The following is a 21,994-nucleotide window of genomic DNA, read 5'->3' on the forward strand; positions in this document are numbered from 1 at the left end:
GGACGTCACGGTTCGGGCTGAAAAACCAAGTATTCTGTGGTGCCAGATTGGCCCGCTAGTTCACTGTCTGGAACCTCTTTGGAAACAGTGGTGGAAACACGCGGAACCGGTTCAAAATCAAGTTCGGGAACCGGAACGGGCTCCGTGCCGCGTCGGTGGAAAAGGGGTATTAGTGTGCCGAGCCAAAAGAATCGTCTCTCCAAAAGGAGCCGAAATTCCCATCACTACAACATTTCTAAAAATCCTTTTTTTGTACTGGTCTTAAGTAATATTCTAATTTTCTGAGATACTGAATTTGGGGTTTTCATTAGTTGTCAGTTATAATCATCAACATTAAAAGAAATAAACATTTGAAATATATCAGTCTGTGTGTAATGAATGAATATAATATACAAGTTTGACTTTTTGAATGGAATTACTGAAATAAATAAACTTTTTCATGATATTCTAATTTTATGACCAGCACCAGTATATATCCATAACCGATACATTGTATATATTTATAACCGATACATTGTATATATTTATAACCGATACATTGTATATATTTATAACCGATACATTGTATATATTTATAACCGATACATTGTATATATTTATAACCGATACATTGTATATATTTATAACCGATACATTGTATATATTTATAACCGATACATTGTATATATTTATAACCGATACACTGTATATATTTATAACTATAGCAATATCCTTATCTCTACATTTATTCCAATTTATTCCAAGACCGTTTCAAAATGAATATTCACGAGTCCAGGAAGTGACGTAGCTGTTCCTAAGACGCTTCCGCTTGGCGGTAAACATAACTCAGAACAGCAGCGATTGAGCACAACTGCTTCGATTCTTTTGCGTTAGTTCAGGTCTGATTTATTGACAGTATGTCTAAATTAAAGTTAGGACCGTGTTGTTCTGTTGTCGGATGTTCCCTCAGGCCAGGTACAAACTTGCTTTCAGAAATTAAGGTGTACAGATTTCCAAAAGACAACGCACAGCGAAACGCTTGGATTGAAAGAGAGACGACTGGATACCCACTATCAACTCTTATAATAAATGTAATATATAGCAACGTTTTCATAATAAAATATTGTGAACAAATGTACTCACTTGAACGCTGTGTGACTTGTCCCTGACGTTTAGCTTAAGTGTACTAAAATACACAGGCACTTAATATTTGTATTTGAAAAGAACAGAATAAACATAAACCTAACATAAGCCTTAAAAAGTTTACATTCCCCTTATAATATGGTGTAAAAGCCATAACTTTATAGGACTATATTTGGGGGAAATATCACTATATGGAATTATATTAACAGCTCTTAGCTCAATTATTAAATGACATGCAGACCTGTAAAGAAACATTATTTACTTTTTGTATTACAAAAGTAGAACTATTTATGAATTCATTGTGCTTACTGTGAAATATTTCATGTATTTCCAGTTAGGCTATAAAAAAATCGTTTCAGCATTAGCTAATATGTTCTAATTCAGATGAGAAGTAATTCACTGTGGTTTGTCTGTCAGATTATTATTATATTATAATGGCTCTTTTCACAGAATGTAAAAGGGGAGATGACACAATAATGATTTTAATAATGAATTGTATGCGTCCAAACTGCGGTATGCTTTCACTGCCTCTCTGGTGTAAACACACTCCGTTTCAACGAGGTAGTGATACACGTCTGGGTCTGTTACCTCAGGCAAACGTTTTAAGTCAGAGGAAAAACACTGACTTCTTAAATTCTCCTCAAACGGGGCTGGTAAAGATACTTGATGATCTATCATTCATTTCTGCTTATATCGCGTTTGTTCCGCGTTCGGGAGACTCGCAAAGTACGAGCTCGTCATGTTGACAGCTGGATGGATATTTAAAAATGGCGCTACCGGAGAGGCTGAAGGAACAGACATGCGCAGTAGCGTTGTTATTGTTTACCTCATTGAAACGGTCTATGGCTGCGTCCGGAATCGCATACTTAGAGAGTATGTACTAGATTGGAGGAAGTATGCACTACTCTGCAGGTAAAAAAGTACATACTTCCAGTACAGAAGTATGCAGTATGCACACAACACTGCTACGCACTACATCCGCCATCTTTCCAACGTTTCCAAGTGATGACGTGTGACGTGATGACGTAATATCACCATGGTTACAGACTCATTACAAACCCCACTCGCCAAACTTTTGGATATTTATCGTGTTTTTGTTATTAATTCGTCTTTAAAATGTTTTATTTTATTTATCTCACTTACACTTGTAAACAGAGGACCGCTATCTCTCTTGTTTCTTATTACGCTTCGAACGCCTACGCAGCTCCAGTTGCATTATGGGATACATTAGCGGACCGCAAGTGTGCTTCGCTTGCATACTCAAACATGGCTGCCCAATAAGTAGGTCATCCGGGTACTTCTCGCGTACCTCTTTGTGTATACTGTGTATTCGGACATACTAACCGCTCTCGCGTACACATTTCGCGTACTATTGAGTATGGAAGTATGCGATTCCGGACAAATATCTGTAGCCACGATTTTCCTGAACTTTGACCTTTCCCGTGATTCGTAGCTGAAGCCGATTTTTGACTTCCGGTTACAGTGTTTACGTTCTGAACGACAGAAGTAGTGGTCATTCGTAACTGTTTTTTTTTTTAACAAACATGGCCAAAAACGTTAGGTGGTTGGATAGTAAGTGTAGAGCGACTGTCTATTTATGCATTTTGTTAGACGAGTGCACTTTGAAGTGTGTACCCTTATTCCCTCCTCTCGGTCTGTTGTTGGAACGCACCCTGCTCACTCGCATGTTCTGCGTTTCTGCAATCTGATGCTCCGAACAATAAAGCAGTTTTGTTTAAGTTAAAACTGAGTCCTTTATTAATCCCTAGCACTCGACAGTGAGGACATTTTAAGAAGCTGTGGTGAGCGTGTTCTGACAGTGTCCCACGCTTACAGAGTGGGTAGATGACATGAGGTTAGCTATATTGATATAGTGAACCATTTCGTCTTTTCCGAAGCTGTAGACGGTGAGGAGCTACGGAACTATAAAAGCACATAGAGGCACACAACTACCTATATAGTAACAAAATAGCTCAGTGATAGCTCAGTGGTTAAGGTACTGGACTAGTAAACAGAAGGTTGCCGGTCCAAGCCCCGCCACCATCAAGTTGCCACTGTTGGGTCCCTGAGCAAGGCCCTTAACCCTCAATTGCTCATGGTGTTCCGCTCACTGTGTAAGTCGCTTTGGATAAAAGCTTCTGCTAAATGATGAAAATGTAAAAATGTAAAAAAATAGTGGAGACGGTGGGTTACTCGTGCATTGCAGGGTTAGGGAAGTTGTGGAAGGTAGGGATGAGCCTAGGAACATTCTAACTGCTGTGAAACATTTGAAATAATAAACAATGTATAACGACTAATTTGTTGATTGTTTTTACTTCTGCAACAGTGTATACTTATATTGGTTCATGAGTGGATGTAAAGTAGGAAAGTGGAGCTGAAGGGACAGAATAAAACGCGTTGCGTTGTTTAATTTACTAAATCAATGAACTGGGAACAGCAAACGGTAACGCTCTCTAAAATTTTGGACCATACAAAGTGAAACTGCATTATACGATATTATATATAATATTATTAATATTAATTAATAATAATTATAATATAATTAATATTATTACTATATTATTATGGAATGTAACACATAAGGCGCAGGGCACGGACAGTGTTTACAAATCCGCTGGTGTTTAAAGCATGTACTTTACAATAACAGCTTTAATTTCTCTGAGTTGTTGTGGCCCGAGCTCATATTTAAACCATGCAGTTCTTACCAAAATAGTTTAATAATGTTGTAGTTAGTACTACAGCAAATTAGGGCTGGGCGATATGGATCAAAAATAATATCTCGATATTTTTTTCTGAATGGCGATATACTATATATATATATCTCGATATTTTTTTATCCCATAAGGTAATAACAAAAAGACACTTCTGAGACAAAGCTACATGTTCCAATTTTTTTACAGGCACTTTTATTAATATTCATGCTGGGGAAGCTTCACACAAGAACTATTTTTCCTTAAAAAAAAAAAAAAAAAAAAAAGAGCTACTCTAAGAAAAAAAAAAGTTGTTTTCTAAGGCATCTCCTGTCGTCTAATGTGAATTACAAATATATTGTCTGGTCCTTTAAGAATGTTAAGTGTACTATAGGGCGCAGGGAGCGAGTGTGTAGGGAAGATGTTGGAATGACACGGTTTCCGGCTGAGCTTGTGTGACATTAAAAGTAAAACCCTGTTAAAGTAAACCCCTCGTTAACCCCCCACCCCCCCATGTTTGGACTTTATACATTATTTTATGTATATGTCGCCACAACATTAACATTTACATTAATATTTTCTTTTACTGTATAGAACTCAGTTCTGTAATACAGGCAGAACTAATCGTTCATGTTACTGTGTAACTATTACAACATTTAATGCATTTTAATCAGCGTTCTGCTTCATGCACTGTATTATTATTTAACAGCTTTATTTGTTGTTTAATTGCTGTTTGCTCCTTGTTTACTGCAGAGTTAGTTCATGCAATTTAATAATGTTTGGTTGTTTATTGGCCGACAACAAGAAATACTATAATAGAAGATAAATAAATAAATGACGTGTCGGACGTCGGGCGATCGTCCAGTATAAACTAACACAACCACGTACAACATCCAGTACAGAAATCACTCCCATAATGTTTGTATTTACAGATAGAGCAAATATATGCACATCACATATACAAACACAAGAGTCAGAACAACAGGAGACGCACCGTTACGTTATTATTACTTTCTCAACACTTAATGTGAAGTAAATACGTACATGTCAGCGCGTGCATGCGCTTGTGTTGGTTTTTAAAACGATTAACGACTCGTTTTCTTGTTTTTTCACTTTGGTCTGGAATTGTTTTCGGCATTCTCTACAGAATACATTATTCTGCTGCTCATCTGACACTTTGAATTCGAACCATCTCCAAATAATTCCAAAAAGAGTAATTATTATTCTTTTTAGTAAGCAGCTCCTCTTCGATAGCTTGTGTCATGTCTTTATCCGTCTCCATGCTATCACCTGCCTGCAGGACTTACTGGTGAAGCGGTGGGGAGGGGCGAGTTGTGTTCAGTGAGGGAGAGAGTTGTGTTCAGTGAGGGAGAGAGTTGTGTTCAGTGAGGGAGAGAGTTGTGTTCAGTGAGGGAGAGAGGCGGGGCAGTGAGGGAGAGAGGCGGGGCAGGTGAACATGTGCAGAGACAAACTGGGAGAAGAGAAAGACGAACTGTCGGATCTAACTGGAACACAACATCTATATCGATATATGCGATATTGTCTTATCTTATATCACGTATGAAAATATATCGATATTTTATAAAATCTCGATATATCGCCCAGCCCTACAGCAAATCTAACGTGACCGGAAACGAAAAACCGGCAAACAGAAATAGGGAGGTGTCATGGCAGCCCCCATTGGGTTCCCTGGAAAATCGTGGATATATTGTTTATAAGAATAGATACACTTCTGCTTCTATTACATGTACCAGATGCACAATTTGCACATACTGTTTGTCTGTTGCATACCATATGCTGTTCAAATGCACCTTCCTTACTTACTTAATTTGTTTTCTGTTCCTTGTTAAACTACTGGAGACCAATAATTTCCTTCGGGATACATTGCCTGCCTACCTACCTACCTGCCGACCTACCTGCCTGCCTAATCCAGCTAGTGTAAAACTGTAATGTTGAGCCATTTCCAAGGATTGAAAAAGGTTATTTCTTGCTTGTTCATAACTTTCACTATGTAGTAGTGCATGTTCTATAGTTTCTTCCTAAATACAGTGTATGCAATTTCTTGTACTATGTTTATTGATTATCTTTAGTGTGTGATTTAGACCCTATTCTTAGGCGCGTTATTATGGTTTCAAACGGAATTGTTATTGTGGCAGGGGACTTTAACCACACAGACCTGAAGTCGGTCATGCCGAAATCTCATAAATGTGTGCATTTTCCCACGAGAGAAAGAAACATTCGGAATCAGGTGTACATAAACATCCCACATGCATACAAAGCTACAGCATCTGCACACCTCGAACTTTCAGACCACATCACACTGAACCTGACCACAGTGTACAGACTAGGGCTGGGCGATATGGATCAAAAATTATATCTCGATATTTTTGGTTTTTAAAACAAATAACGACTCGTTTTCTTGTTTTTTAACTTTGGGATCTGAAGTGAAAAACGAATGAAGGTACACGGAGCTGGAACCTTTTGTCTGGACTTGTTTTCGGCTTTCTCTACAGAATACATTATTCTGCTGCTCATCTGACACTTTGAATTCGAACCATATCCAAATAATTCCAAAATTAGTCATTATTTTTCTTTTTAGTAAGCAGCTCCTCTTCGATAGCTTCTGTCGTGTCTTGATCCGTCTCCACGCTATCGCTGCCTGCAGGAATTACTGGTGAAGCGGTGGGGAGGGGCGAGTTGTGTTCAGTGAGGGAGAGAGGCAGGGCAGTGAGGGAGGGGGCGGGGCAGTGAGGGAGGGGGGCGGGGCAGGTGAACATGTGCAGAGACAAACTGGGAGAAGAGAAAGACGAACTGTCTGATCTAACTGGAACGCAACATCTATATCGATATATGCGATATTGTCTTATCTTATATCACGTATGAAAATATATCGATATTTTATAAAATCTCGATATATCGCCCAGCCCTAGTACAGACCTTTGATCTGCAGGACTCTACCAACAATCAAAACTGTACAGGTATGGACAGGCTCTGATTAAAAGATGTGATACAGCCTTCAGAACTGGAGACAGACATGCTTATTCCATAGCTCGAAGGAACCTCAAAAAAGGCATCAAAGGCCAAACGCAGATACAAACAGCGTATTGAGGAGCACTTCGAGAACAACAACCCCCGCAGCATGCGGAACAGAATCAAAACACTGACGGACTACAACAGTGTTTCTCAACCTTTTTTCAGTCACGGCACCCTTTTAAAATATGCAAAATCTCAAGTCACCCCAGTCTAAAAACTTACACTCTACATCCCTCGGACTGCTAACACACACGCACCATAAAGTGTCATTTAGGGAGGGAGCCTGGGATGATGCCGACAGCATGTTTCAGTTGTGGTAAATTCCAAAGAGTAAAATAATTAAACTGCAATCATTAAACGTAGCCCTTAATTAAAAACGGAAAAACAGTAAATCAAACAAATACAGTGAAAATACTGCAATCATTAAATTTAGACCATTACTTTTTTTAACACGGAAAAACAGTAAATTAAACAGTTAATACTGCAATAATTAAACATAGCCCTTAATGTTTTAAACAAAAAAAACCAGTGAATTAAACAAATACGGTGAAAATACTGCAGTCATTAAACTTAGACCATTAATTATTTTAACACGAAAAAAAAGTTTATTATATAAAAGCAGTCACAATTGCAGTCATTAAACTCAGACCCTGGGTTATTTGAAAATGAAAAACTGCAACAATTAAATGTAACTTGAACAAGGCAGAGCATCACATCAAGCTTCACTAACTAAACTGCAAACCAACACAAACTTTTTATAAAGTTTTACACATCTTTGAGCTTTGTGATCTCCAAATAGCAACAGCACTTTGTGTAAAGTTAATGCACATTTTGGTCACAAAAAGTTGATTACATAGTGAAATAATGTTGATGTTTTTACTCTGCCTGCTTTTACATTTTGATTGTAACATCGACTCTTACTCTAGCAGTAACAGCTTATCAGAACTGTAAAATTTAGGCAATAAGAAGAAATCTTATTAATACTGAGCAGAATTAAATTCACCCTATTGGTCCGGCCCTCAACAACAATAACAGTTTCTTATGTGGCCCCCTGTAATAATTAATTGCCCACCCCTGAATTAGATAGATAGATACTTTATTAATCCCGAAGGAAATTAAGGCCTCAGTAGCAAGTTACATGAATCAAAGTCAAAAAGTAAGTAATAGTACACACTACACAGATTTACATTATACAAAAAAGTATTTGTATAATCACAACACTCAGACAACACACAACAACAACAGGACCTTAGGGTACATATGGTGGCGCAGGGAGCGAGTGTGTAGGGAAGATAACAGAAATTGATCGTTTCCAGCTGTGCTTGTGTGAGCTTGCGTGTTTTGCACTGAGCTTGTCTGACATTAAAAGTAGCGTTCTCGTTACCCCCCTCACATGTTTGGACTTTATACATTGTTTTTACATCAGTCGCCAAAACATTTACATTAATATTTTCTTTTACTGTATAGAACTCAGTTCTGTAATACAGGCAGAACTAATCGTTCATGTTACTGTGTAACTATTACAACATTTAATGCATTTTAATCAGCGTTCTGCTTCATGCACTTTATTATTATTTAACAGCTTTATTTGTTGTTTAATTGCTGTTTGCTCCTTGTTTACTGCAGAGTTAGTTCATGCAATTTTATTAATTTTTGGATGTTTATTGGCTGAGAACAAGAAATATTATAATAGAAGATAAATAAATAAATGAGTCTCGGACGTCGGGATATCATCCAGTATAAACTAACGTGCATGTCAGCCCGTGCATGCGCTTGTATGTTTATATTGGTTTTTGAAACGAATAACGACTCGTTTTCTTGTTTTTCAACTTTGGGATTTGAAGTGAAAAACGAATGAAGGTACACGGAGCACGAAGATTTTGTCTGGACTTGTTTTCGGCTTTCTCTACAGAATACATTATTCTGCTGCTCATCTGACACTTTGAATCCGAACCATCTTCAAATAACTGAGCCATTATTATTCTTTTTACTAATTAGCTCCTCTTCGATAGCTTCTGTCATGTCTTTATCCGTCTCCACGCTATCGCTGCCTGCAGGACTTACTGGTGAAGCGGTGGGGAGGGGGGAGTTGTGTTCAGTGAGGGAGAGAGGCGGGGCAGTGAGGGAGAGAGTTGTGTTCAGTGAGGGAGAGAGTTGTGTTCAGTGAGGGAGAGAGTTGTGTTCAGTGAGGGAGAGAGGCAGGGCAGTGAGGGAGAGGGGCGGGGCAGTGAGGGAGGGGGGCGGGGCAGGTGAACATGTGCAGAGACAAACTGAGAGAAGAGAAAGACGAACTGTCGGATCTAAATAGAACACAACATCTATATCGATATACGCGATATTGTCTTATCTTATATCGCGTATGAAAATATATCGATATATTATAAAATCTCGATATATCGCCCAGCCCTACTTCACACAAGAACTATTTTTCCTTAAGAAAAAAAAAAAACTATTGTAAGAAAAAGTTTGTTGTTTTCTAACGTCTCACCTGTCCTGTAATGTGAATTACAAATATAATGTCTGGCCCATTAAGAATGTAAAGTGTACTATATGGCGCAGGGAGCGAGTGTGTAGGGAAGATATCAGAAATTGACAGTTTCCAGCTGTGCTTGTGTGAGCTTGCGTGCTTTGCACTGAGCTTGAATGACTTTAAAAGTAGCGTTCTCGTTACCCCCTCACATGTTTGGACTTTATACATTGTTTTTACATCAGTCGCCACAACATTTACATTAATATTTTATTTTACTGTATAGAACTCAGTTCTGTAATACAGGCAGAACTAATCGTTCATGTTACTGTGTAACTATTACAACATTTAATGCATTTTAATCAGCGTTCTGCTTCATGCACTTTATTATTATTTAACAGCTTTATTTGTTGTTTAATTGCTGTTTGCTCCTTGTTTACTGCAGAGTTAGTTCATGCAATTTTATTAATTTTTGGATGTTTATTGGCTGAGAACAAGAAATATTATAATAGAAGATAAATAAATAAATGAGTCTCGGACGTCGGGATATCATCCAGTATAAACTAACGTGCATGTCAGCCCATGCATGCGCTTGTATGTTTATATTGGTTTTTGAAACGAATAACGACTCGTTTTCTTGTTTTTCAACTTTGGGATTTGAAGTGAAAAATGAATGAAGGTACACGGAGCACGAAGATTTTGTCTGGACTTGTTTTCGGCTTTCTCTACAGAATACATTATTCTGCTGCTCATCTGACACTTTGAATCCGAACCATCTCCAAATAACTGAGCCATTATTTTTCTTTTTACTAAGCAGCTCCTCTTCGATAGCTTATGTCATGTCTTTATCCGTCTCCACGCTATCGCTGCCTGCAGGACTTACTGGTGAAGCGGTGGGGAGGGGCGAGTTGTGTTCAGTGAGGGAGAGAGTTGTGTTCAGTGAGGGAGAGAGTTGTGTTCAGTGAGGGAGAGAGTTGTGTTCAGTGAGGGAGAGAGTTGTGTTCAGTGAGGGAGAGAGGCAGGGCAGTGAGGGAGAGGGGCGGGGCAGGTGAACATGTGCAGAGACAAACTGGGAGAAGAGAAAGACGAACTGTCGGATCTAACTGGAACGCAACATCTATATCGATATACGCGATATTGTCTTATCTTATATTACGTATGAAAATATATCGATATTTTATAAAATCTCGATATATCGCCCAGCCCTAGACTCTACTATAAAATATAATGACATTTCTCATCGAGTGTACTTTGTTAAGCATTGTAACAAACATCAGATTAAAATACACTCAGTCTAAGTACTTATAATATTATTTATAATTTATAGCTATTATATCGAAAATTAATATTCCGTCTTTTCATAATTTACTGAACTGACTGGCCACTGTGACAGGTAAACACAGGGTAAAAATATACAGTAATCCCATCTCTGATAAAAAATTAATTTCTATTATAAATAAGAGCATGTTTCTTCAGACTCTTTTTCAAGCGACCCACATTTTGTCCATATTTTTCTACATGGCCCAGGCAACACAAACAATGTATCTTACTCTCTCTGCTCTGAACAATCTGTGGTTTACAAAAAAACTAAAACATAAAGCCTCCTTGGCAGAGGACAGTATATTACACCAGCTAGAATGGATAACTAGGCTACATTCACACAAAGCAACTCTTTTTTTTTTTTTTTTTTCAAATCAACAATATTATAGAAGCATACATATTCTGTAACATATCACATATAGTTTCGCACTAATTTTTACAATATACATAGTATGTTAAACAACAGCAGAGAAATTAAAAATATAAACATAAAAGAAAAAAAACCAAGACAGAGGAATTACAATCAGCAAAAAAGACTTGAAGCAATAGTATTTCATATAAAATAGAAGTCAATAAAAGATAAATAAGTCAATAAATGAGAATCTCCTTAGAAAATGCTATTCTTATATAAATTTAAAGTGTTTGAAAACAGTTTCCAATTTACATAATTTCTTATTTAATGAGGCGCTCAAAGAATTAATTGTTTATAAATATATTTTCAAATCTGAATTTATAAAAGAAATAAAAGATGGTAATTTTTTTTTTAGCATTTTTAACTTTATAAATATAATATTTAGCTAATATTGTTATTAAGTTAATTATATAAGACTCAATCGGCCGGAAATTCCCCAAATCCCAGAACACATCGACCCAAAAGGAGAATGTATAAACACATTCAAAAAATAAATGATTAATGGATTCATTAAAGCATTCACAGAAGATACACCTGACAAAAATGTTAATAAATCTACTCAATCTAGCATTGACTGGGTAGCGTTTATAAAGTATTTTGAAAACTACACATCTCTTATTTTATTATTAATTATACATTTATACGATAAAGTCCAAATTAACTATCATTCTTAATATCTCCAGGTATGAGAGAGATAGTTCTTAAACTAAAATTTTGGGTAAAAAGATTCCTAATATATTTGTTATAAATTTTTACAGAGCGCCTCCTGCTGACTCTGCAACCCTAAACAGGAGTGGACGAGGAGGACAGAGGAGGACAGAGGAGACATGCCACGGTCCACCCAGAATGGTAGAGAGAACAGTGGTGACACTCCCACAGGGAACCGCTGTAACGGGGGCGGAGACATTTTTTCTGCTCAGCTTCCGCATCGTGGGCTGCTCAAAAGTTCCAAACAACCCATAGAGCCCCATTCATTTCCACTACTTATCAAGCATTTTCAGCTGTATGTTGCTTTGTTTAAAAAAATAATGAATTTAATGTCATTAATATACTTAATACTGTTATTGTTTAGCATTTGCTCAGCACTAAATGTTACATGTTTATCTTAATTAACAGGTATAACTGAATTTAGCTTAGTCAGTTAAGCTTAATTAATGACACACGAGTCTTTTCACCTAAAATGAGTTGATTAATCAAGAGTCTTGTTACAGAAATGATCATAAAACATTAGAGCCATAATAAATCATGCTGCTTTTACTTTCATACTTAAGTACATTTGAAGGTAAATTTAGTGGAGGTAAAGAGTAAGAGTTTACTTTTACTACTGCTTTTACTGGAGTAATATTTTACCTTGGATCACCTACATGGTTTGTGTACCTTGTCCACCACTTACATTAGACAAAATGAACTAGTGCATATTCATAATTAATTCATTCATGTATTACATGTAGGAATCAGTTATTAATCACTCATGAAATAAGAGATGAATGAATGCTATTTCATGTACCTGCACTATAATGTTAAAGGTACGGTAGTGTGTTTATGAATCTGTTCATTCAGTGCAGTTAAACATTATGAATCCAGCCACATGGTTTAGTGTTTAGCCAAAATGATTATTATTATGAATCCTCAGGAAAGTGAAGGGAGATTAGTTTATGTAAAAAACAAAACATAAAAACTCTTTCATCTCTGTACTGTATCTTGTCTCTACTACTTAATGATATCGCATTATGTAATGTATGCTAATATAATGTACTGTGTGGTAACAAGAACGACCTATTAACAAGTCATTATAAACATCAATCTTCCACTTCATATACCAAACTGACATTAAAGCAGATGCAGTAAATGTAAAGGCAGGTGAAAATACCCAGAAATTGTACAGATGTTTATTATTTACTGTTTAATATTTCATTCACTGCTGCCTGTCCCATAGGAGAACATGACCGCGCAGGGATTGTTTGGAACTATTGGAGGGGTACATGAACCACGTGACCGCGTAGCGGCGAGATCAAGGGGTTCACCCACATGCACACATGGCGGAGGATAGGGGGGGAAAGGGGCGGAGCTTCAGGAGCAGAGAACAACTCGCTGTATAACATGTACTCCTCTAATGTGTTCATTATTCCATAACACACATTTATGGGAGGGAAATTGTGCTTGTAAATCAATTGTTTATAAATCAAACGCAGAAAGCTTAACTGGAAGCTTGGACACTTTATAGGGACATTTGAATAAAAAAAATTCAAACCGCCAACTATTGTTTGAAAAGAATTTAATATTTATTTACCATTTACTTATTAAAAATGTTGCACTTTTTTTCAGAATTTTGTGATATAAATGGGAACATTTGTTCAAAAATATAATACAAAAAATGTGTGATGCTATTCCAGATGTTTTTAACAATCCCAACAGCACATTGTTCACAGATCTTAATATTTATACTGAAGGGATTAACATAATGGATAAAATATTAATAACAAATATATTAGGAACCATCTTATCTCTCACATACCTGGAGATATGAAAAAATATTTAAAGTTAATTTAAATTTTATCGTAATTGTAATTAATAATAAAATAATAGATGTAGTTTTTTAAATACTTCATAAATGCTACCCAGTCAATGCTAGATTGAGTAGATTTATTAACATTTCTGATGGGTGTATTTTCTGTAAATGCTTTAGTGAATCCATTAATCATTTATTTTTTGAATATGTCTATACATTTTCCTTTTGAGCAGATGTGTTCTGGGGAATAAAAATGGAAAAGATAATCCAATTAAAAGTAAATATATTTTTTATATATTCGATAACCCTAATTTCCGGCCGACTTGAGTCTTATATAATTAACTTAATAATAATATTAGCTAGATATTATATTCATAAAGTTAAAAATGCTAAAAAATTACCAACTTTCTTTATATAAATTCAGATTTGAAAAAAACATATATTTACAAACAATTAATTATTTGAGCCCCTCATTAAATAAGAAATTATGTAAATTGGTAGCTGTTTTAAAACACTTTAAATTTATATAAGAATAGCATTTTCTAAGGAGATTCTCATTTATTTACTTATTTATCTTTTACTGACTTCTATTTTATATGATATACTATTGGTACAAGATTTATTTTAGATGATTGTATTTCCTCTGACTTTTTTTTTTTTTCTCTGCTGTTGTTCAACATACTTTGTCTATTGTTAAAACATGTAAAACATGTTTTTACTCGTTTTACTCCCAACAGCTTTCAGCAGCAAGATAGTACCCAGTGTTTGTACTTTGAATAAATACACTTTACAGTACGTAAAAATAAATAAATAAATAATAGATTTAATTACCTGAACAACACACCACAGTTCGGGTTAGTTCCTGTATCAGAGAGCGCTCTTTGTAGCTTCTCTTTATAAATAAATCCACCATAATTTCTCTCCCCCAGTTTATAATCCATAAAGTACAGATCCATGCTGGTAAAAATCAGCCAGGTTTGTTGTAAACTCGGATTATTAAGATAAAAAACAGCACTTCTCTAATATGGCGCCTGTCGTGGTACCACAAGGCAGCAGAACAAGAACAGTGGGTGTTACTGAATGTTAACGCTGCACAGTGACGTCAACTACAGAGCCCAAATATGGTGCATGTGCAGGAGGAAATATTACATTTATTTTTATATTTATCATTTGTATTATATTTGACATTATTTGAAATGTAGCAAATATGCACTATAACATACTTTGCAGAGAAATGGTCATGTTTTCTGTATGTGTTGACATATTTGTACTTAAAAACATTACATGTAAAAATCATAAAATGTGACCAGGGGTGTCCAGACTCCTAGTGTTACTTTCTGTTGTCGAATAACAGCCTAACTGTAATAGTCTGTTCGTAGTCAGTTCACAGTTAATACATTATTATTATTATTACAATAAAATATTACACATATAAATACACAGCTTATATACATACAATATCACAGCAGATTCAAATAATTATAATTTATTATTCTAGTATTTCTGAATAAAAAGTAATGACAGCTAGTTTAACTGTCTACAATCATTTAATGAACACTTATCCAAAGTTTTATAAAAATGTGTAAAAAATCTACTTACGTGTTTTTAGTTCCAAATATTAATTTGTATTTAAACAATATGCCTTTATTTCGTGTCAAAAACAAAAAGAGCACAACTGAATGGGAGGCTGAAATTGAAATGTGTTTGCATCTGGACTGAAATGGCACAAACGCTACTCTCAAGAAGGTTGCCAAATAAACTTTTACTATTACTAATGCACTACTTCTACATATTCTGTTTATCTCACTTTGTTTTTATTATATATTATAATTTATGTAAATTATTGAGTTTACAATGGTATTCTTAGTATTATTAGTATTTGATTATCTTTTATGCTATTTTCAAATCCCAATCAAGAACACTTAATAGTAACACAATTAATATTAAACTACACTCTAAGAAGTAATGTCATTTTTTCTACACAGCTACTGTGTCCTGCGGTCTGTAACACGTTTTGTGTCATTTTTGGCCACTTTTTACACAGACATGTAAAGTAACTCCAATAGTTAGTCTAAACATTCATGTGTAGAACTGTGAGAAAATACATTGTTTAAAAATATATATTTATTCAATTTTACTTAAATTTGTTGGATAAAATAATGGCATTTATGACTAAAAACATAGATCATTTCACATGTAAGATTTAAAATAAATTAATAAATAAAAATATGCGTTAACCAATCACATTTCTCCTATCAAGTATATCAGTGTTTCATGGTTGATTCCCTCTTTCTGGACCATGCAAGGAAAGGAGCAGGATCCGTCCTTATACCCTTATTGGTAAGTTGCAAAAGGAACTAGTATTGAGTATGTTTTATTAATGTTTATGTAGCTCATGTTTATCAGTGTTTTGTTGTGTGTTTTATGAAGTCAAGCAAAGCTATAAAAAGTAGGTTTTAACCCTGTGACCTGTTTTAACAATCGACTTTAAGTTAAGTAAAAAAGGAGGCACTGAATTACATTAATATAAACCTAAGTTTGCTTTTCTCTTCCTATTGAGCAATAAATGTTCTGTTAAACCTGACTAGTCTTCCTTTTTATTGGTATTATTTATCGTTAGCCAACTGGCTAACCGTTAATTGGACTTTTAGTTTGATCAAAATGGCACCAAAACAGACTGACTGTGGATAAAATTACCTCAGCAACCCGCTGTGTGTTTTTCGTTTTCTCAAGGTAATTTACTTAACGGACTGTGTGATTACAGCGATTGAGTAACATTATTTAAGTTAAATCTCATTATGAGAAGCGAATTGTAATCATTTTAACATTTGTTTTAGCTTAGTTTAGCTCAGTTCGTTTTACCGAATCGGTTCTTTTAAATCATCCGTTTAAACGAATCGAAAAACTGAATCGATTGATTCATTATTGGTCCTAATGCAGTTGGTTCCGAAGTGCAGAATCGGTTTGGAAGAATCGGTTCTTTAAATCGAATCGTTAGCAACATTGCTTATTGTTATTAGCATTAAAGCTGGTAGTGGTGGATGTATTTAGGGTAAAGCACAACTCTTCCAAAATTCATCATCCGATTTACTTTATTCTGGTAAAGGAAACATTTTAGCTTGTGTTCTGTAACTGTAGTTTTCAGGTGACTTGTTTAATACATTGTTAAACAGCCTATGTGAATAATTAGAGACATCTGATGACAAATTTGGAGGAATATTAGTTGTGTTAGCTGATTACTCATTTGGTTGGTTGACTAATCAGAATGTTATTCAAAATATTAAATGTTGTAAATGTCTCAGTTAATATTTTGTATTGTGATTACACAGTACCTTGTAATGATATTTTTTTTTTTGTATTTCTTTTAGGACAGAGGAGCAGACGTTTTACGAGTTTTTGTAACCATCTTTAAGAATGGAAAAGAAAGTTCAAGGAAGATATATTTTGTACATTTACTGTTACACTGTTTGTAATCTTGTTTTAATGTATTGTCACAAAAAAGAATGGTATTTAAACATTTGTAATATTATACAGTAAAATAAAATGGCTACAAATTTGTATTCGTCTTTATTTTATCCATTTTCTTGATTACACATAATCAACACACATTGTGTAAGAACAAAACATTGTGTGTGTTAATTATCCTGACACGGTGGGTGTACAAAAACAGGATGACACATTTACTGTGTTTAAATCAACACAGTATGTGTCGTCCCTGAGCACACTCCTCACATGTTGAAATTCCACACAGTGTGTATCGTTTTTAACACATGACTTTTTAGAGTGTAACTAAATATGACTTTCTTCTCCTTCTTCTCTCTATTGTCTGTCAACATTTGTATTTTTCCAATCCCTTATGATTCCTGATTAGAATTTTAGAATTTAGAACTTAATTTTCAGTGCGAATTGGAGGAAAAACAATTAACCTGGCAACTCTGAGACACCCGCTGAAAGGGTTTCGACTGTTCTTACCCCTCCGTCAGTACTGCTGCATAATAAAGGAATGTGAATGTAGGTGGAGCTTTTACACGCTACTTAAATAATCCAATTTGTAGGAAACACCATGAACCTGGCAACCTCACAGACTTCACGTCTTACTGTAGTTTGAACTACATTTACTCCTACGGCAGTACTGCTGCATACAGAGGCATTTCCTCTTCGGTACAGTGTGGTACAGTCACTTTTCAGACAGGTGGAGTTGGTACAGTATATCAGGATTAGTTTCATTTATATTAACTTGAGGGGAAAACCTGTTTTGCAACCTGCATGAGAGCGGCGGTAAAATAAAGATAAATGGTTCTCTTTTTTTACACCAAGTATCACCACTGAAAACATTTGACTTTCCAAGTACCACCATCATTTCCGACAATAAATGTAATACCTTATAGGCCTACCACCATGTTCAGCTATAATATAAAATAATGTGTTATAATGCACAACACCAGAAATATTTAAATGTAATTCACCTTAGTTTCTAGTGAACTATATATATATATATATATATATATATATATATATATATATATATATATATATATATATATATATATATATATATATATATATATATATATAATCACTGATTCTTGAGATAAGGGACAAAACATGTCCTACATTAAAAAGTCTTCTTGTTGTTAAAAATGAAGAATCATAAAGAATAATAAAAATCCTTCAAAAGTTGAATATGAAGGATCTGTGTATGCTCATTAAATTCATTTGATATATTTTAAGTAATTTCATTACAATTTGTTAAAATGCGGGCTCTGTACTTGGAAAGTACATGTAACTTCACCTGTCCTCAGCATGAGGTCATAATGTCAAACTGCAAAAAAAAAAGTGATTAAAAATGCATAAATCTATATATCAAATGAAAGGAATGATTTAATAAGATATCACATAACGCATAAAGTGAACTTTATATTATATTTTCCATTAATAATTGCCTATTAAAGTTGTGTCCTCACTTTCAGTCAACTTCGTAAGATGTTTTTATAATTCAGAATAAATCAGGCAAGGTCATGGTCAGCTTTGACCCTGAGGCCCTCTTTCCACTTTCTGTTCTTGGTGGATGAAACAGTAGAGATTGTGGTCTGGTAAGTTTTCAATTTTCTGATATTTTAAACTAACAATGTTGATACCACTGCAGTCACAGCTTTATCATGTCAACACCATCTTAACACTATGATAATCTTAGCTAAGAACTGTAGAATAAACTAAATCATTTTAGTTTAGATTATGGAGGCAGCTAGGAATTGAAGTAAAACCAAAATGGCTCCAGTGTACATAACACAGTTAAAATGGAAAAATATTTCATTTTGTCAACTCCGTCAGACATCAACTCCATCAGGTCTTATGTCTGATGGAGTTGACGTTTAAGTTGACAATTGCTCCAAGTAACTCATATGTAATGGATGACAATGATATATGATAGTTTACATTTCATTTACATTTTCAGCATTTAGCAGACGCTTTCATCCAAAGCGACTTACAATTGAGGGTTCAACAGTGATTTCACCTTTCTCTGGTGCCAGAATAGTGTGTTGGTTTAAGCACCGTAAACAGATGTGTAGAAGGCAGGCTTCACTTGCTGAAGAGCAACAAACTAACTGAAAACTGTCTTCTAGTTTGGTCGACTTCACAACACCTGATGACCTTAGAACCTGAGGCATTAAGTAAAACAATAAGCCACGAGAGGCCGTGCGTTACTGCGATTTTATCACGGGGAATGAAGTTTTTGGCACGACGCGAAGCGGAGTCTCGAAACGGTCTCGAGTGGCTTATTGCTTTTATAAAACGGCGGTCAACATAAAATACAATAAATACAACAATGTTTAATTCATAAATGTATTTATTGTGTATTAACTTACAATAAAGCATTCTTCCGCGACGCCAGGTAGTTTGATTAACAGTGTTGTCCCTCACAAAAGTGAGTACACCCCTCACATTTCTGCAAATATTTCATTATATCTTTTCATGGGACAACACTATAGACATGAAACTTGGATATAACTTAGAGTAGTCAGTGTACAGCTTGTATAGCAGTGTAGATTTACTGTCTTCTGAAAATAACTCAACACACAGCCATTAATGTCTAAATAGCTGGCAACATAAGTGAGTACACCCCACAGTGAACATGTCCAAATTGTGCCCAAATGTGTCGTTGTCCCTCCCTGGTGTCATGTGTCAAGGTCCCAGGTGTAAATGGGGAGCAGGGCTGTTAAATTTGGTGTTTTGGGTACAATTCTCTCATACTGGCCACTGGATATTCAACATGGCACCTCATGGCAAAGAACTCTCTGAGGATGTGAGAAATAGAATTGTTGCTCTCCACAAAGATGGCCTGGGCTATAAGAAGATTGCTAACACCCTGAAACTGAGCTACAGCATGGTGGCCAAGGTCATACAGCGGTTTTCCAGGACAGGTTTCACTCGGAACAGGCTTCGCCAGGGTCGACCAAAGAAGTTGAGTCCACGTGTTCGGTGTCATATCCAGAGGTTGGCTTTAAAAAATAGACACATGAGTGCTGCCAGCATTGCTGCAGAGGTTGAAGACGTGGGAGGTCAGCCTGTCAGTGCTCAGACCATACGCCGCACACTACATCAACTCGGTCTGCATGGTCGTCATCCCAGAAGGAAGCTGACGCACAAGAAAGCCCGCAAACAGTTTGCTGAAGACAAGCAGTCCAAGAACATGGATTACTGGAATGCCCTGTGGTCTGACGAGACCAAGATAAACTTGTTTGGCTCAGATGGTGTCCAGCATGTGTGTCGGCGCCCTGGTGAGAAGTACCAAGACAACTGTATCTTGCCTACAGTCAAGCATGTTGGTGGTAGCATCATGGTCTTGGGCTGCATGAGTGTTGCTTGCACTGGGGAGCTGCAGTTCATTGAGGGAAACATGAATTCCAACATGTACTGTGACATTCTGAAACAGAGCATGATCCCCTCCCTTCGAAAACTGGGCCTCATGGCAGTTTTCCAACAGGATAACGACCCCAAACACAACCTCCAAGATGACAACTGCCTTGCTGAGGAAGCTGAAGGTAAAGGTGATGGACTAAACCCAATTGAGCACCTGTGGCGCATCCTCAAGTGGAAGGTGGAGGAGTTCAAGGTGTCTAACATCCACCAGCTCCGTGATGTCATCATGGAGGAGTGGAAGAGGATTCCAGTAGCAACCTGTGCAGCTCTGGTGAATTCCATGCCCAGGAGGGTTAAGACAGTGCTGGATAATAATGGTGGTCACACAAAATATTGACACTTTGGGCACAATTTGGACATGTTCACTGTGGGGTGTACTCACTTATGTTGCCAGCTATTTAGACATTAATGGCTGTGTGTTGAGTTATTTTCAGAAGACAGTAAATCTACACTGCTACACAAGTTGTACACTGACTCCTCTAAGTTATATCCAAGTTTTATTTCTATAGTGTTTTCCCATGAAAAGATATAATAAAATATTTGCAGAAATGTGAGGGGTGTACTCACTTTTGTGATACACTGTATATATATACCTGTATATATATATATATATATATATATATATATATATATATATATATATATATATATATATATATATATATATATATATTTGAACCTAACTAATGCTGTGAGTAGCTTCTCATTTGTTAAACAACCATGTCGAAAGACACATCCTGTGGTCGTGGAAAAGATGTTAATCTGTTTCAGAAGGGTCAAATTATTAGCATGCATCAAGCAGAGAAAACATCTAAGGAGAAGCTGGAACTACTAAAATCGGTTTAGGAACTGTCCAACTTATTATTAAAAAGTGGAAGGACAGTGGCGGGGGACACATCATCTTCGAGGAAGGAATGTGGTCAGAAAAAAATCTTAAATTTTTTTCTTCCCTGATGGCACGGGCGTATTCCAAGATGACAATGCCAGGATTCATCGGGCTCAAATTGTGAAAAAGGAGGAGGATGAGACATCATTTTCACACATGGATTGGCCACCACAGAGTCCAGACCTGAACCCCATTGAGAATCTTTGGGATGTGCTGGAGAAGACTTTGTGCAGTGGTCCAAATCTCCCATCATCAATACAAGATCTTGGGGAAAAATTAATGTAACTCTGGACATAAATGTTGTGACATTGCAGAAGCTTGTGGAAACGATGCCACAGCGAATGTGTGCCGTAATCAAAGCTAAAAGCGGTCCAACCAAATAATAGAGTGTGTGACCTTTTTTTTGGCCAGGCGGTGTATAAAGTATATACAGTATATACTGGTGCTGGTCATAAAATTAGAATATCATGAAAAAGTTGATTTATTTCAGTAATTCCATTCAAAAAGTGAAACTTGTATATTATATTCATTCATTACACACAGACTGATATATTTCAAATGTTTATTTCTTTTAATGTTGATGATTATAACTGACAACTAATGAAAACCCCAAATTCAGTATCTCAGAAAATTA

The 21,994-nt window shown here is 35.9% G+C and overlaps 1 protein-coding gene across 1 annotated transcript in view; it reads right to left on the minus strand.

Moving 5' to 3' along the window:
• Nucleotides 1–14,579, minus strand: part of LOC134334297 (uncharacterized) — a 35,523-nt gene extending 20,944 nt beyond the window's left edge. The window contains exon 1 of the mRNA XM_063016548.1: nucleotides 14,385–14,579. The gene's annotated coding sequence lies outside the window, so the exon portion shown is untranslated. The remainder of the gene's footprint in view (nucleotides 1–14,384) is intronic.
• Nucleotides 14,580–21,994: the final 7,415 nt, after the last annotated feature.

The sequence above is a fragment of the Trichomycterus rosablanca genome, chromosome 2 (assembly GCF_030014385.1).
Source record: "Trichomycterus rosablanca isolate fTriRos1 chromosome 2, fTriRos1.hap1, whole genome shotgun sequence".
Lineage (NCBI taxonomy): Eukaryota > Metazoa > Chordata > Actinopteri > Siluriformes > Trichomycteridae > Trichomycterus > Trichomycterus rosablanca.